We start from the raw sequence: 14994 nt of genomic DNA, 5'->3' as shown, positions 1-14994 counted from the left end.
GGGTTGCTAGGAGACAGCATCCTCTCCCTTTCCCAGCGACCAGAGCCAGGATTTGCTCTCGCCGGACAGCAAGTTCAACAGCTGGAGCGCCAGCTCGCCAGGGTGCGCAAGGCGCGCGGGCTGTCTGTGTGTGTTTGTGGGCGTGTGTGCACGCGTGGGGGGTCCGCACCCTCCCTTTCCCCGCCGAGTCCTCCGGGGCTTCCACGTTCGCCCTCCCAGACCCCCTCCCTGCTGCTTCCCCTTCCCCTTCCCCAAATGAGGAGGAGGAGGAGGAGGAGGCGGAGAGCCCCGGGCGCAAAGGCGCCGCAGCAGAGCGCATCCCCGCAGAGGAGCTGAACTTCTGCCGCCGGGCGAGCCGGGACGGAGGGTGCCCCTCTTGCCTGGCAGCCTGGTCCCACCGCCCCGGAGGCCCCGGAGGAGCTGCGCCCCTCAGCCCGGCCAGGAGGAGGCGAAGCGGAGGCCGAGGAGGAGCGAGAGGGGGACCCTCCCCACCGCCGCCTGGCTGGGCGTCCGAGGCGCGGAGGCAGCGAGAGGCGGACGGGAGGATGACGGGGGTGGGGACGCCCGCCGGGAGCCCAGCAGCAGCAACGGCGGCGGCGGCAGCAGCTCCGGCCAGGCACGGTAAGCCTCCCCCTCCCCTCCTCCCCTCCTCCGCCCACCCTCCGGTCTTGCAGGCGGCCGGAGCGGCTCCACCTGGCCCGGGTTAGGCGCGGGAGGTCCCGGGCTGGGCAGCGGACACCTGTCTCCCGGCTGGGCGAGGCGGGCGCTGCTGCGGCTGCAGGATTGGAGCCCCGAGGTGGGGGCTGCAGAAGCCTGGAGACACAACCCCCCCCCTCCCCGCTTTCTCCTGGGGGCTCTTCGCCTTTTCTCCCCCTCTCTGCGTTCTTGGCCGTCTCCGACTTTGGGGAGATCAAACCCGGCCAAGAACTCTTCTTACGTAAGAGGCGGTGGGGTTTTTTGGCCCCACGTTCCCTGGCGGAGCTAAATAACGGCGAGGTTATTATTATTTTGGCTGCGAGGCTCGCGTGCAGGTTGTTATTAAAGCCTTGGAGGTGGAATCGTGTCCGTCCCTTAGTCCTCTTTCCCGGGCTTCTTCGGTGGAAGTTATTGTCCTTCCGTCCTGGATCCAAGACCTGTTTTCGTTGCAAGGCGAGATCCTCCCCAGCAGGCTGAATAACTGTCGTGTTTTGGAAAGCTCCTATCATGCCGGGACTTTATTCCTGCTTCTCAATCTCCTGTAATGAATCCCCTTTGTTATCCTGGTAACTATCTCGTCAGCTATTTGGGAAGAAACGGATGGGGAGTCCAAGCAAGCGTGAAAATGATATTTCGGGTCTTCGTGGGAATCAAGCGCCTGGGTCTCTTTTTGGACTCAACTCGGGTGTGAATGAAGTCCGTTTTGGGGGGTTGTGGTCAGGCTTTCTCTGCTAGGAAGTGTGCAAAGTTTTTGTGTGGCAGTTGTTAAGTGCAGCAGATTTAGCACAAAGCATCTCTGGAGAAAGAGGCACTCTGCAGTGGAGGTGGGGCGAGGGACGAGAGAAGCAGGGGCTGGGAAATCGCATGGAGAGAAACAGCGTTTGGGGAGAAAATACACGCCAAGGATGGTGGAAATAACGGGAGGCTGAATATCAGGATGATTTGGCTTTTTCAGGGAGAGGGGGGGGAGGGAGAAGGAGGGAGGGAGAGGGAGGGAGGGAGGGAGAGAAGGAGGGAGGGAGAGAAGGAGGGAGGGAGAGAAGGAGGGAGGGAAGGAGGGAGGGAGAAGGAGGGTGGGAGGGGCAGAAGGAGGGAGGGAGAGAGAAGGAGAGAGAGAGGGAGGGACAGAGAGAAAGACAAGGAGGGAGGGAGGGCAGGAGGGAGAGAAGGAGGGTGGGAGGGGCAGAAGGAGGGAGGGAGGGAGAGAGAGAGAGAAGGAGAGAAGGAGGGAGAGAGAGAGGGAGGGACAGAGAGAAAGAGAAGGAGGGAGGGAGGGCAGGAGGGAGAGAAGGAGGGAGGGAGAACGAGGGTGGGAGGGGCAGAAAGAGGGAGGGAGAGAGAGAGAAGGAGAGAAGGAGGGAGAGAGGGAGGGACAGAGAGAAAGAGAAGGAAGGAGAGAGGGAGAGAGGGAGGGTAGGAGGGAAAGAAGGAGGGAGAAGGAGAGTGGGAGGGGGAAGAAGGAGGGAGCAGGAGAGAGAGAAGGGGGAGAGGGAGCGAGAGAGAGAGGAGAGAAGGGGGAGAGAGGGAGGAACAGAGAGAAATAGAACGAGAGAGAGAGGGAGGGAGAGAGAGAGGGAGAGAGAGAAATAGAAGGAGGGAGAGAGGGAGGGAGAGAGAAGAATGCAATTAGAAGATGCTAGTAGTGTAGAGTTGGCCTTTGTGCATGAAAAATGTTCAGCCTCATGGTTTGGGTAGAGTAACGTTACAACATAATATCAAAACCTGATATTGTGGTTAAATAGTTTCAGCCTGATTATTTCTTGAAGCTCCCTTTATGATATGACAGAGGCGCTCCTCCCAAATCCATTTGGGGTGGGGGGGGGCTGTTGTCGATGACCCCTGGGTCCCTCTTCCTGTCAGGAGTTCATACATGGGAGAACATCCGAATGGATCACACCATCCATTAGTCCTTGGATCTTCTGTCCTGCAACAATACCGGTCCTTCCAACAGCGGTTTAAACTGGAGAGACCCACTTGATCTCTGCTTCCCGTGAGGATTTCAGATCAACAGATATTCTGGTACAGCCCACAGAACGTGTTCTCCACTCAGTGGATTTTGAATTATTTATGTACTATCTGGTGTCCATGAAGCCATGACTCGGAGGAGCCTTCCTCTGTTTGTATCCTACAACAGCTTGTATCACCATAGAGTATGCGTCCCTCTTCTGTTTGATGTCCATGGCTGGGTAGAAAAGGATTGCTTTCCTTGAAGGGCGAAAATCCCCCCCCCCATGTGCTTATTTAGGGCTTCGAGAATAGGGCATTGTGTGCAGTTTTTTCCCTCTAGAAGGTGACATGCATTATGGTGATTTGATTTTTCTTTTCTTTCTTACAAAATCATCTCAAATGAAGATCGATACCGTTGCTTGCAAAAGGAGTTCTTCGCTCCGTAATGTATCGCAGGAAAGCAGGTGCACTTTTGGGTGTCTTCATTTCCAGCAGGTGTGATCAGCTGAAGCCGGGTGGGCGTGTGCGCACAAGGTTCGTTTTTAAGGTCTCCTCTCTCTCTCTCTGAAAGGAAATTCGGCCAGCCTGAGTGGGACAGCAGCACCTTGGCAATGAATTTGCACACCTATAAATATTTTGCCCTCCCGGTTATATCTCCCTGCTAGCTGTTCGTTTAGGAGTCGCTGGATCAGATGTCTTGCCAGAGAACAATGGCAAAAAAAAAAATGCTGAGCCCATTCCCTTCTCTTCCAAATGATGGAAGATGCTACCTGCAGATTTCAGTCTAAGCCATCAAAATAAAATAATGCTATTTTAGAAAAACCAGGAGGTTTAAAACAGTCTCTGCTCTCTCCCTCTCTCGCTCTGTGTGTGTGTGAGAGAGAGAAACAGAGAGACAGAGAAACACACACACACACACACACACACAGAGAGAGAGAGAGAGAGAGAGAGAGAGAGAGAGAGAGAGAGAGAGAGAGAGAGAGAGAGAGAGAGAGCATTTTCAATAGTAAAATTATCTTTCACTTTCAGAGACGATCAGAAAATAAGAAAATTAAAACGTTTTTGTTTCACTGATTGGTGAACCGGACTGCTAATGCATAGAATGGGGCACTTCAGCTCTTTATAGTCCTTTATTAAAATACCTTCTAACATCCAGGAATTCTCCATGGCTTTGAGGTCAACAGTGATAGAGAAAGGCAAGATTTTGTTCCCTTCAAATCTGATTAAATGGAGACCGATATAAATAGAAATAAGGAAGACCAAGAAATTCTAAAGTTATAGCATGATATGTACCACCTTGGTTAATCTGCAAAATCTTCTTGAGTGGAAGATCCATCTGGATACTTCAGGCTAAATTGGGAAATAATAACAGAATCACAGAGTTGGAAGGGACCTTGGAGGTCTTCTAGTCCAATGCCTTGCTCAGATGGGAAACCCTACCACACTTCAGACAAATGGTTGTTCAATCTCTTCTTGAAAACTTCCAGTGTTGGAGAATTCACAACTTCTGGAGGCAAGTGGTTCCACTGGTTAATTGTTCTCATTGTTAGGACATTTCTCCTTAGTTCTAGGCTGCTTCTCTCCTTGATTAGATTCCACCCATTGCTTCTTGTCCTGCCCTCAGGTGCTTTGGAGAATAGGTTGAACCCCCCCCCTTCTTTGTAGGAGCCCCTGAGATATTGGAAGGCTGCTATCATGTCACCCCTAGTCTTTCTTTTCAATAAACTAACCCTACACAATTCCAACAACTGTCCAGTCCCCTAGTCCTCTTTGTTGCTCTTCTCTGCTCTCTTTCCAGAGTCTCAACATCTAAAAAGAAGAAGAAAGCAAAGACAGGCTGCTTCTTCTAAGACTAGATGCACCTATAAGTTTGAAGATTTGTTTTTTAAAGTCCTTTAGAAAGTTTTGCCACTCAGTAGAAATCACACGTAGGATGGCATTCGAAGTGCAGGGGAGGGGAAAAAAGCAGATATCTTAAGTGTGGCGCCTCTTGGCAAGCAGAGGCTGAAAGCTGGCACTTGAACGGAAGTGAATGCTGGAGGGTGTTAGTCCTGGCACCTTCACAGATTAAATGTTACAGCCAACTGCTAAGCGACCATGTGAATTAGTTTTCACCCAAAGGCCTTGATGGATCTCATTTCTGGGTGACTTTTAATACATCTGGTCCACTTCTAAGTACAAGCATGTATACTTGAGAGCCTATCCCAGATTGTTGTTGGGGGCAATATGCTTACTCTGTAAACCGCTTAGAGAGGGCTGAAAGCCCTATGAAGCGGTATATAAATCTAACTGCTAAGTCTAACTGCTATCCATGCACTGCTGGTCTTGTAGCCACCACAACAAAGTCTAAAGACTCCAGGGAGTAGTCAATCAGCCAGTTAATTAATTGCACCATAAGCTTTTTTTCCCCTCCCATCTTCCATAAAGTAAAGCTTTGCTCATCAACCTATTGAAGGCAAAGCTCTGGATCAGGGATGGATAACCGTTTCCGGACTGAATGCCCAAAGCATGCACGAACCCCCCCAAATGCAATGTGCATGCAGTGGGCTGCACATGGCCATGCCCCATGTGTGTGTGGCCCTCTGCATGTGCCCCCCTCCCTGTGCATGTACACCAGTGGTGAAATTCAAAATTTTATTACTGGTTCTGTAGGCGTGGTTTGGGAGGCGTGGTGTGGCTTGGTGGGCATGGCTTGGTGGGCGTGGCAGGGGAAGGATACTGCAAAATCCCCTTTATTGGGGTCACAGACGTCTCCATCTTTTGGCTGAGATCAAGCGTAGTAAGGCATCCATCGCAGTCATGACATTTATCATCTCAATCAGAATAATCAGATGCCATGAAAGCAAAAATCCACATTAAGGTCAAATCTTTATTAAAACCCTTTAAGATTTCACGGTGATGTGCAAGATCTCAATTCTTCATTGAGCAAGTCATAAAACTGAAACGAAGGTTAAAGAAAGAGGAAGTCGGGCGGGAGCAGCTCACGCGTCAACTGGGCCTTTCGGCTGAGTTTAAATTTGCTTTGCAAAGATCAAAACACAACGTGGATCCCCATTTGGGGGGACTAAGCAGCTGACAAATATCTAATGAGTGGCTTAGCTGGAGATTATTCACACATTCCATTAAGATTGTATCTCAGATTAAACCTGCCTTGAATATAACATCCAGCTTCTCCCTCTTCTATCCCGCTCAACTTGTGCCTCTGTGTGTGTGTGTGTGTGTGTGTGTGTGTGTGTGTGTGTTGTGCGTTTTAGCTATCTTTGCTGATGAAAACATTTGGAAAACTTGCCTCTTGTTCTGGAGCTGAGCTCTCCTCCTGCACATCTTCATCTGATCTGAGTTTTGTCACAGAGACACAGAGAGATGTCTTTGTTCCGCCCCTTTAAGGTTTGTGAAATAGAGCTGGATAAAATCTGGGGAATTTCTCTTTAAGGCTTCGTTTTGGGGGGTGTAGGTTGGAGTTTGGGCGCACTCGAAGTTGGTCAAGGAGCTCCAACCCCTTTTTTTTTTTTTTACGACTAACATCGAGAGAATATTGGCGTAGTTCAAGTCTGCTTCTCCGCTTCATGTCATATTCGGAGCCTTGTTCTCTTCCCACCACGATGTGTTTAACGTTCCTTGTTGGGATCAATATCCATTTATGTATTTGTTAGATTCATTTGCCACTAGCCGTGGGGATTCTCAAGGTGGGGTCAACATTGCGGGATCCAGGGGTGGGATTCAAAAATTTTAGCAACTAGTTCTCTGCCCGGTTACTGGGTGGGTGTGGCATGGTGGGCATGGCCTACTGGGTAGTAGCCCTATAGTAGTTCTCATCTTTAGCTCACTGTACAACATTTCTCAGCTTTAACGAATAGAATACAATAGAGTAGAGTAGAATAGAGTGCAGAATAGAATAGAATAGAATAGAGAATGGAATGGAATAGAATAGAATAGAAAATGGAATGGAATGGAATAGAGAATAGAATAGAATAGAATAGAATAGAATAGAATAGAATAGAATAGAATAGAATAGAATAGAATAGAATAGAATAGAATAGAATAGAATAGAATAGAATAGAATAGAATAACAGAGTTGGAAGGGACCTTGAAGGTCTTCTAGTCCAACCCCCTGCTTAGGCAGGAAACCCCACACCACTTCAGACAAATGCTTATCCAACATCTTAAAAACTTCCAGTGTTGGAGCATTCACAACTTCTGGAAGCAAGTTGCTCCACTGATCAATTGTTCTAACCGTCAGGAAATTTCTCCTTAATTCAAGATTGCTTCTCTCCTTGATTAGTTTCCACCCATTGCTTCTTGTCCTGCCCTCAGGCGCTTTGAGGAATAGTTTGTTCCCCTCTTCTTTGGGGCAGCCTCTGAGATATCAGAGCACTGCTTTCCTCTCTCCCCTAGTCCTTCTTTTCATCAAACTTTAGATATACGGACTTCAACTCCCAGAATTCTGGCTGGGGGATTTTGGGAGTTGAGGTCCACAAATCTTGAAGTTGCCAAGGTTGAGAAACACTGTGCGAGATGGCTACAGAAATGTGTTTCCTAAATAAGTAAATAAAAAAATCCAGCACATTGAAATCTGGGAGCCATGCATGAATAGAGAAAGGAAGGAAGGAAGGAAGGAAGGAAGGAAGGAAGGAAGGAAGGAAGGAAGGAAGGAAGGAGAAGGAAGGGAGGGAGGGAGGGGAAGGAGAGGAAGGAAGGAAGAAAAGAGGAAGGAAGGAAGGAAGGAAGGAAGGAAGGAAGGAAGGAAGGAAGGAGAAGGAAGGAAGGGATGGAGGGAGGGAGGGGAAGGAGAGGAAGGAAGGAAGAAAAGAGGAAGGAAGGAAGGAAGGAAGGGGAAGGAGAGACAGGAAGGAAGAAAAGAGGAAGGAAGGAAAAGAAAGGAAGGAAGGAAAGGAAAGGTTTAAGGTTTTAAGGTTTTAATGGATTTGTATGCCGCCCAATCCCGAAGGACTCCAGGCGGCTTACATAAAAACAACTTAAAAAAATTAAAAGATATTAAAAGAATTTAAAATACAAGACAAAGCGAATTTAAAAAAAACACAACATGCATTCAATCTCTGGGCTGAAGCTCAGTCAAAGATCAGCAGAAAGGAAGGAAGGAAGGAAGAAAAGAGGAAGGAAGGAAAAGAAAGGAAGGAAGGAAGGAAAGGAAAGGAAGGAAGGAAGGAAGGAAAGAAAGAAAGAAAGAGTCATCCCAATAATTTAAACCCCCAATTTGTTTTTGTCCAAATACCAACACTAACATTTTGTCTTTAAAAAGAGGAGGAAATGGCTTCCCCAAATATTGGGGGCTGCTTTCCATAGGACCTTTCGGGTCCTCTGCCCAGAATGCAGCTCACCCCTAAACTCCCCTTCGACCACCCTTGCTTTTAAGGGGGGGATGTCAGGGGACATGGGAATAACAGCCCCCCCCCCGGACTCCGCAGCAGCTCCGGGCCCAGAGAAAGGCTGGACGTGAGATGACTGGCGAATGGGCTCCCTCTTTCCAACCATTGTCCTTCTGCTAGATTCACAAATTGGAGGGGCATTTGCACTCTCCCGAAGGCTGCCAGCCTTTGCCTGCCCATCACATGGCTCATTCTTCAGGCTTCCCAGCAGCAAAACAAGGATGGGAATCGTAAAACCCTCCAACGTTTGGTTAGCAAACACACACACACACCTCCAAGTTCTCCTCCGCGACAGACAAGGAAGGTGTAAGATGAAGAACGAAACCCACCTTGCCAATGGATTTCTTTAGATCCGTTTTCGAAGGAAGCATTCTCCGATGGGGGTGTGCTTCCAGAATACCAATCAGGAGAGCCACCTTTGATGGAATAATAAAGGAAGTCACCCCTGTGGGCTTAAAATCCCCATGAAGGGAGGGGCAGGGCTTTCTCTAACCTTTCCACAAGCCCCTCCCCTTCTGAAGGGACCTCGGATTAATGGCATGATTTAACTCAACTCTGCACCCACCGAGAGCCAAGCGGGAGGGAGATTGGTTTTAAAACCCAAGAGGAAGAAGTTACAAGGATGGGATGGGAAGGGAAAGGATAGCACAGCATAGCAACTAGGGAATGGAATTCTTTATTGGCCAAGTGTGGTTGGACACACAAGAAATTTGTGCATACCTTCTCCGTGTACCTAGAAACAACAAAGTAATAGAACATTGATCCTAAATCATTCATCCTAAGATACAAACAAGAAGCATTTGTTGCATGGATGGCTGGGGAATTCTAGGAGTTGAAGTTCACACGTCTTAAAGTTGCCAGGTTTTAAAGTCGCCAAGTTTGCAGACCCCCCTGCTTCAGATTTCGACTCCAAAGAGTTAAGTGTGGGAGCAGCACTTACACAACACTCCTCTCTATTCCTGCCTTGGCCACTGGTCCATCCTCCCATCTCCCCTGCAAGTCATTGCTATCTTTGAATTCTTTCTCTCCTTTTAAGCCAAATAGCTTCAGGGCACTTGAAAATGAACAACCCACTAGAATCCGCCCGGCTCGTCTCCTGAGAATCAGACCTGGGAAGAAGCATGGATACAGGAAGATTATACGGCATGCAAATAATTCAGTAGGGCAGCCTAAGTCAGCTCAATCTGCTAATCCCTGGCTGTCATCCTAGCTACCTTTGGCCTTTCCGATACTGCCCTGAAACAGGCTCTGTTTGTTAATTAAGGCCCATCCCTGTATTCCCAGATTTAATTCCGTGGAATTACCCGAAGAAAGAAAATAGTGAGAGTGAGCAAGTCTCAAATTCCTAAAAAGTCTCCCGTCAGATGTGAGCAATAATAGCAATAGCAGTAGCAGTTAGACTTATATACCGCTTCATAGGGCTTTCAGCCCTCTCTAAGCGGTTTACAGAGTCAGCATATCGCCCACACAGTCTGGGTCCTCATTTCACCCACCTCGGAAGGATGGAAGGCTGAGTCAACCTTGAGCTGGTGAGATTAGAACCGCCGAACTGCAGATAACAGTCAGCTGAAGTGGCCTGCAGTACTGCACCCTAACCACTGCGCCACCTCGGCTCCCAGGAGTGGGATTGGTGCGTTTTAGCAACCGGTTCTCTGCCCAGTTGTTGGGTGGGCGTGGCCATGGGGGCGTGGCCTACTGGGCCTCCTGCACCATGGTGGGGTGGGTGGGTGGTGTTTTTTCCTTCCCCAGACTCCAGAGGCTTTGCTCGAGCCTCCTGAAGGGCGAAAACAGCCTCCCCCTGGGCTCCGGAGGCCCAGACTTCCAGGAAGTCCATTTTTCACCCTCCCAGATCCTCCGTGTGGGCTCTGCACTTTCCTGGCATCCAAAACTTTGGTGGTGCTAGGGATTCACGCCGCCGAACTGCCAACCTTTTTGATTGACAAGCTCAGTGTGTCTTAGCCACTGAGCCGCCACATGCCTCCCAACGATCATGATAGATGATCACTATCTAACGAGAAGGATCATTCAACAGCCTGTCCCAAAAGTGCTGTCTTCAAGAGGCAACGGGGCTTTCTGCTTTTTCTTTGAAGAGGTTTCACTGATCATTCCAAGAAGCTTCCTCAGCTCTGACTGGATGGTGGGGCATGGGATCCAGTCAGAGTTGAAGAAGCTTCTTGGATGGGAAGCGAAACCTCTTCAAAGAAAAACCAGCCTCTTGAAAAAAGCACAGACTTCCAGCCGCCTGGTGTGAGATTAGTCATTCCCTATAAGGGAGGGACAAACACAGAATATTTATGATGCCTTTATTGTCCTTATTAAATTGGACATCAACATAATTTTCAAGAACTCCAGGTGGCTACCACAATTTAAAAAAAAATAGTCATGCATAATAATATCTAAAACAGCCAACAGCAAATGATAAACATTGAATTAAACTAAACGAGGCAAAAACAGTCTAAACAACCCAACACAGATGGTGCCGTTCAATTAATTTCTCAATGCCCTCCAGGATACTTTCGTTGTAACCTTCTTCCAGAGGTGGAATTCAGCAGGTTCTGAGCAGTTCTGGAGAACCGGTAGTGGAGATTTTGAGTAGTTGGGAGAACCGGCAAATACCACCTCTGGCTGGCCGCGCCCCCATCTATTCTCTGCCTCCCGAGTCCCAGCTGATTGGGAGGGAGTGGGGATTTTGCAGTATCCTTCCCCTGCCATGCCCACCAAGCCACACCCATGGTAGTAAAAAAATGCTTTCTTCCCAGAAGGCCAGCAAAGAGGGGCCCTGTAATTTGGGGGAGTCAGAGGAAAACTAAGATGTAGAACAGGTGTCCTTAGTGAATAACAGATTCACTCACTTCCTGTCCATGTGGAGCTTTTTCCCAGGAAGAATTTAATGCAGTGTTTCTCAACCTTGGCTACTTGAAGATGTCTGGACTTCAACTCCCAGAATTCCCCAGCCAGCGAATGCCCCTCGTGATGCCTTTGACATCATTTTCTTGACAGAGGCTACTATCATAAAAACAGTTGTAAAAATTGAGTCAGGTCACGTGGCGACCCACTTAACAACGGCAATAACATAATCAAAATTCCAGGTTCAATTGTGGACATTAAGTAAGCAGTGCCTGCACCCACTTTTCTCACTTACTTAAGACTACTGTTTCTCAAGCTTGACAATTTTTTAAACATGTGGACTTCAACTCCCAGAATTCATGCTGGCTTGGGAATTCTGACCCATCCTAAAGTTGCTAGATTTGAAAAACACCCCCGGAGGCCATCCGTATCCATTCATACTAGAAAGTTTCCGTGCTGGGGGGTCCTTGTTTGTTTCCTAAAAGAGGCTCATTCTCTCAGGTCTCCTTAAATTAGGAGACCTCCAGGTTTTCAACCCCCCTCCCCTCTAAATTGGAACCTGGCCCAGTTCTTCTCCATAGGGCTTTGTGAAATCTCTCCTTTGTCAAAAGCCTTTTGGAGATGAATGGAGCTCCTTCTGGAAGCCCATCATCATTCTGTTGGAGCCCAATCCCACGTTCATTCAGAGAATGCCCCGGGGTGGTCCCTGCACCAACCGAGAGGGAGAGGAAGAGGAAGATCTTCCCAGGCTCCTGGACCAAACCGAGATGCTAATTCTGGGTGAATTGTGTGTAGGTAATAAGAAGCAAAAAGAAAATAGGAGGGAGCCTAAGGGGCTAAGATGCTGACCTTGTCGATCAGAAATTTCAGCAGTTTACTGGTTTGAATTCCCTAGCGCTGCGTAACGGAGTGAGCTCCCGTTCCTTGTCCCAGCTTCTGCCAGCCTAGCAGTTCAAAAGCAACTGGCAGGAAAGCAAGAAAAAAAATGCAAGTAGAAAAATAGGAACCACCTTTGGTGGGAAGGGAACAGCGTTCCATGCACCTTTGGCGTTGAGTCATGGCGGCCACATGACCACGGAGACGTCTTCGGACAGCGCTGGCTCTTTGGCCTTTGAAACGGAGATGAGCACCGCCCCCTAGAGTCGGGAACGACTAGCACAGATGTGCGAGGGGAACCTTTACCTTTAATAAGAAGCAGATGGTTTCCAATGGGGGCCTCTTCAAAAGCCAATGGGGCGCCTGTAGATCATGATGAGCCGCATGAGGTGGGAATGCAACTTTCTTAAAATATGCGACTCTGGGATCACGAGTGCTTTGCTGCGAACTTTCCTGACTCCCTCCACAAACAGCACTTCCAAGAACCCCCCACTCAGTTAGGAAACTCCCCCGTCTACCACCGGATCCCATTCATGCGCAACCACTTCACAACCCCTTCCACATCTTGGCTTCTCCCAGCAGGGGCTCCTGGTGACGGGTTATCAGCACATTTAAATAAGGTTATCAAAGACTGGGAACTCACCAGGGCTGCTCTGCTCTACTTAAGGGCGTTTTTCTGAGCGGCCAAGCTGACCAGCAATTGTGGCCAGTGACCATAATAGGATTCGTTCGTTCATTCACAGGTTGCATCTCTTGCTCGGCATCCGAACAATCAGGTGTGCTTTGCCTGAATTTCTTTTAGCAAAAGTAGAAAGATTTTCAGGATGTGCAATTGTTCGTTTTGGTTGTGTGTGGCTCACTATTACATCAATCGTGTTTTCTACTGCACCTCTTTCAATGCCCGTTTACAATATTCGGATCTGCAGAAATTCATAAGCGTGCACTGGGAATTCATTCATTCATTCATTCATTCATTCATTCATTCATTCATTCATTCATTCATTCTTATAGGTGCCCTTCTCACCTGACAGCTCACAACAACTAAAAGTGATATCTAATATTGAAACTCAAGTTAAATCATTCTGCACCACCATTCACTCTTCCAGGGCATAGCAATGACCTTGCTCTTCATTCCAGAATGAAAGTGGGCGTGTGGGTGTGTGGGGGGTGTAGCAGGCTTCCATGTACACATTACTAGTAATTTAATATTATAGACATCAAAAATCACTACAAATGATTAAAGTGGTATTACGTATAACTTTAATTACTGAACCTTCCTCCCTTCCTTCCCTCTTTTCTCCCTTCCTTCCTTTTTTCCTTCTTTCCTCCTCCCTCTCTCCCTCCTTCCCATCTCTTCCCTCCCTCCCTCCCTTCTTCCTTCCTGCCTCCCTCCCTTTCTTCTTTCCTTCCCTCTGAGCTTTCTTTCCTTGAGATGTTTCTGCAGTTCGGACATCCCCCCCCCCCGCCCCCGGATTTTAAAAAGCCATGTAGCAGGCAAGGCAATTGAGTAATAGGTCTGGGAGAGTGAAGGATATTCTTTTAAAAGGGGAGTATTATGTGGCACCAGAGGAAATGTTTTATTCATATGGATCGAGAAATAAAGCAAATAACATGCATTGTCACTCTTCAATCCCGGGCTTCTCCAGTTTTCATAATTCATTGTGATTTGATTTCATTAGACACAATGGGAACTTTAGCAGAAAATATGAATATTGGATGGAGGAGAACCAGCTACTTTGCAAAGCATGAGCTGAAATGGGTTTGCCATCCTGATGTCTGCTTAGAGCATGTTTCCCTCCCCCTCAAGAAAAGGTGCATTTTGTATTGGTGATATGTTGATGTCCAGAAAATGACCACGGATGATAAGCTCCTTCGCTCCATTCTAAGGCATAAGCCAAAATATTAATGGAGGAGAAGAGCTACCCCACAAGCTTAAAAAATAGCTCTAATTTAACCTTCCACTACCTTATCAAAAGGGGAAGCAGTCGCTCAGGGGCTGACACTGAGCTTGTCGATTAGAAAGGTCGGTGGTTCGAATCCCTAGTGCCGCGTAACGGAGTGAGCTCCCGCGACTTGTCCCAGCTTCTGTCAACCTCGCAGTTCGAAAGCAGGTAAAAAATGCAAATAGAAACATAGGAACCACCTTTGGTGGGAAGGGGACAGCGGTTCATGCGCCTTCGGCATTGAGGCATGCTGGCCACATGACCATGGAGACGTCTTCGGACAGTGCTGGCTAGCTGTCAACTAGCACATATGTGCGAGGGGAAGCATTCCCTTTTTACCTTATCAAATCCTTGAGTCTTATTGCTGTTTTGCTCTGCCGTTCTCTTTTAAGTGAAGCCACACCAAGAGGATTTGGCCTTTGTTGGGAAACATGAAACGAGACAAAGAGGAGCCCTGAAGAGGATGCAAAAGACCAAATGATTGTTCTCTCTCAACCACCTTTTTATTGATAAGACAATTGTTTGCAGTTCGGGGTTGAAACGAGGGGGTCCCTCGGTGCTCTCTGAGCTTGGTGGTTTTCTTGCAGACGTTTCATGACCCAGCTAGGTAACATCATCAGGGCTACAAGGGAGGAGGGTTTGAGGGAGGAGGAGGAGGACGATGACTGGAATCCTTGATGCTCTCTGAGCTTGATGGTTTTCTTGCAGACATTTCATTGCCCAACTAGGTGACATCATCAAGTGTAGAAGGAAAGAGGAGGAGGAAGAGGAGGAGGAGGAAGAGGAGGAGGAAGAGGAGGAGGAAGAGGAAGAGGAGGAGGAGAGGAGGAGGAAGAGGAAGAGGAGGAGGAGGAGGAGAGGAGGAGGAGGAGGAGGAGGAGGAGGAAGAGGAGGAGGAGGAAGACGAGGAGGAGGAAGAGGAGGAGGACGACGAGGAAGAGGAGGAGGAGAGGAGGAGGAGGAGGAAGAGGAGGAGGAGGAAGAGGAGGAGGAGGAGGAGGAGGACAAGGAAGAGGAGGAGGAAGAGGAGGAGGAGGAAGAGGAGGAGGAGGAAGAGGAGGCGGAGGAGGAGGAGGAGGAGGAAGAGGAGGAGGAGGAGGAGGAGAGGGGGAGAGGAGAACGGTGGGATCCTTGGTGCTGTCTGAGCTTGGCAGCTTTCTTGCAGACATCTCATGACCCAAACTAGGTAACTTCATCAGTCTAAAAGGGAGTGAGTTTGCAGGGAGGAGGAGTGGGTAGAGGAAGAGGAGGAGGAGAAGGACGACGACAACAGCAAAAATGACTCTTGGAATCCTTGG

The 14994-nt window shown here is 48.5% G+C and overlaps 1 protein-coding gene across 1 annotated transcript in view; it reads left to right on the top strand.

The window, feature by feature from the left end:
• Window positions 1–269: 269 nt before the first annotated feature.
• The window catches only part of GRM3 (glutamate metabotropic receptor 3), a 74695-nt gene continuing 59970 nt past the window's right edge, over window positions 270–14994 (top strand). Inside the window, exon 1 of the mRNA XM_087722426.1 lies at window positions 270–621. The gene's annotated coding sequence lies outside the window, so the exon portion shown is untranslated. The remainder of the gene's footprint in view (window positions 622–14994) is intronic.

This window comes from Thamnophis sirtalis, unplaced genomic scaffold (assembly GCF_051295495.1).
Source record: "Thamnophis sirtalis isolate CommonGarterSnake01/CBP01778 unplaced genomic scaffold, rThaSir2_p1.2 scaffold_9, whole genome shotgun sequence".
In the NCBI taxonomy this organism is placed as follows: domain Eukaryota; kingdom Metazoa; phylum Chordata; class Lepidosauria; order Squamata; family Natricidae; genus Thamnophis; species Thamnophis sirtalis.
This window is presented reverse-complemented; position numbering and strand designations above follow the sequence as displayed.